The sequence below is a fragment of the Apium graveolens genome, chromosome 5 (assembly GCF_009905375.1).
Source record: "Apium graveolens cultivar Ventura chromosome 5, ASM990537v1, whole genome shotgun sequence".
Classification (NCBI taxonomy): domain Eukaryota; kingdom Viridiplantae; phylum Streptophyta; class Magnoliopsida; order Apiales; family Apiaceae; genus Apium; species Apium graveolens.
In genome coordinates this window covers 179,041,696-179,044,101 of record NC_133651.1, presented here as the reverse complement: position 1 = coordinate 179,044,101, position 2,406 = coordinate 179,041,696, and the positions used below count along the sequence as shown (strand labels likewise).

The following is a 2,406-nucleotide window of genomic DNA, read 5'->3' as shown; positions in this document are numbered from 1 at the left end:
CATCAGAGCAACGGTATCAAGATCATCTAGTTTCACCTTCCTCAAAAGAATACCTTTCATGAATTTCGCATAACTAGGCATTTGCTCAAGAGCCTCAGCGAAAGGTATGTTAATGTGAAGTTTCTTGAACACCTCTAGAAACTTACCAAATTGCTTGTCCAACTTTTGTTTTTGCAATCGCTTAGGAAAAGGTGGTGGAGAATAGAGCTGTTTCTCCCCTATATTACCCTCCGACAGAGTGTGTTCAATATTAGTCTTCCATGGTTCCCACTTTTTCTCCTTTTTCTTTTCTTCTTCATCTACAACTTCAAATTCTACATCTTTTGCTTTTTCAGCATCAGCAACTTTTCCAGACCTTAAGATGACAGCTTTGACTTGCTTTTTAGCTTCCTTCCTGTCTGGCACTTTAGTATCATTGGGAAGTGTGCTAGGTTGATGATTGAGCAAGGCATTGGCTATTTGTCCAATTTGACTTTTGCACAACAGCATTAACTCCTCGAAATCAGCACTAGAAGGTAGAGCAGTACCTCCTTGTTGAGAATATATTTGCCTTTGAGTAAATTGCTGAGGTTGCTGGAATCCAGGTGGATTAAACTGTTTATTTGCAGCTTGCTGATATGGTTGCTGAACAGCATTCTGATTATTGCTCCAGCTGAAATTGGGATGATTTCTGTTATTAGGATGATAAGTAGTGGGCACAGGCTGCTGCAGTCTCTCAAAATTGTTCACATACTAAACAGATTCATTACCAAGAGAACACTGATTTGTAGTATGAGAGCCTGCACAAAGCTCACAGACACTAGCTATTTGATTTATGCCATAGTTGGTTAAAGAATCGACCTTCATAGACTGCGCCTGGAGCTGCGCTGCAATAGCTGTAGCTACATCGACTTCCAGAATACCTGCTACTTTCCCAGGCATCATCCTTTGAGTTGGGTTTTGATACTCATTTGCAACCATAGTTTCAATGAGATTATAGGCCTCGGTATAGCTTTTGGCCCACAAGGCACCTCTAGAAGCTGCATCGAGCATGGGTCGAGATTGGACCCCCAAACCATTGTAGAAACCAGTGATCACCATCCAGTCAGGCATTCCATGATGTGGACACTTTCTCAACATCTCATTGTAGCGCTCCCAAGCTTCGCACATAGATTCTCCTGGTTGCTGTGCAAACTGAGTAAGAGCACTCCTCATAGCTGCAGTTTTGGCCATTGGATAGAATTTCACTAGAAACTTTTGCGCAAGATCTTCCCAAGTAGTGATGGACCCAGCTGGTAAAGAATGTAACCAGTCCTTAGCTTTGTCCCTCAGAGAGAATGGGAAAAGCCTCGGCTTGATAGCCTCATCAGTGACACCATTATATTTGAAAGTACTACAGATCTCAACAAAATTCCTGATATGCATGTTGGGATCTTCAGTCGTAGCCCCTCCGAAAGAAACAGAATTCTGCACCATCTGAATAGTGCCTGGCTTAATTTCAAAATTATTGGCCTCAATAGCCGGGTGAATGATGCTTGACTGAATGTCATCAATTTTAGGCCGAGAAAAGTCCATAAGAGCTGGATCAGCTTGAGCTAGATGATCACCCATTGTTTCAGGTTCTTTCTTTTCACTCTCTTTATCCGAATCTTCAAAAACTATCTTCTCCGGAGAGTCAAGAGCTTTATCTGTTTTGTCAGCTTTATCCAGATTTCTCTTGCGAGTTTGAGAATGTGTTTACATAAACGCTCGCTAGAGTACCTAAAATAAAACTAAAAGCAGTAAGTAACAAGTCTTAATCAATGAATCCTAATGACCACTGATGGCAAATACATAAACTAAACAAATTAACACCGAGTCCCCGGCAGCGGCGCCAAAAACTTGTTAGGCACAAATCATGCGCTAAATAAATCACGCAAATATACGCATTCGCAAGTAATATAGAATGATTTATAGTTCGTTCCCACAGAGTCTCTGATTAATTATATTTAATTAACACTTACTCACTAATTTATGATTATTCTTTAATGCCAAGACAATAACAATTAAGATTGGTTAACTAATATTAACTACGAGAATTAAACACTTGAATTAATAATATTAAACACGCATGAGATCTTAATTTCATTACTACTTCATTCAATAGTTATTGTCATTAACCTTAGCATATAATGGTGATGATTTTAATCGAACAACACAAAACTAATAAACGCCAACTTTCGTTGTACGAATACCATTCTACCAAGCATCCATAATTAAGATAAAAGTTGAATAGGCATCAATTATGTTGAGACCCTATATGTCTACAGAATTTGACAATATAATGATTTAAGCGCAAGTTATTTATGATGATTACACAAGGCAAGTAAAACAGTTAGAGTTACCCACTAATCATGCATACAATATATGAACTATGCTAGCATGGCA

The 2,406-nt window shown here is 38.9% G+C and overlaps 1 non-coding gene across 1 annotated transcript; it reads left to right on the top strand.

The window, feature by feature from the left end:
• The first annotated feature begins 1,090 nt into the window (after positions 1-1,090).
• Positions 1,091-1,197, top strand: LOC141662275 (small nucleolar RNA R71). Its single transcript, XR_012550397.1, has one exon. It is a non-coding gene; the product is annotated as a small nucleolar RNA R71 (small nucleolar RNA).
• Positions 1,198-2,406: the final 1,209 nt, after the last annotated feature.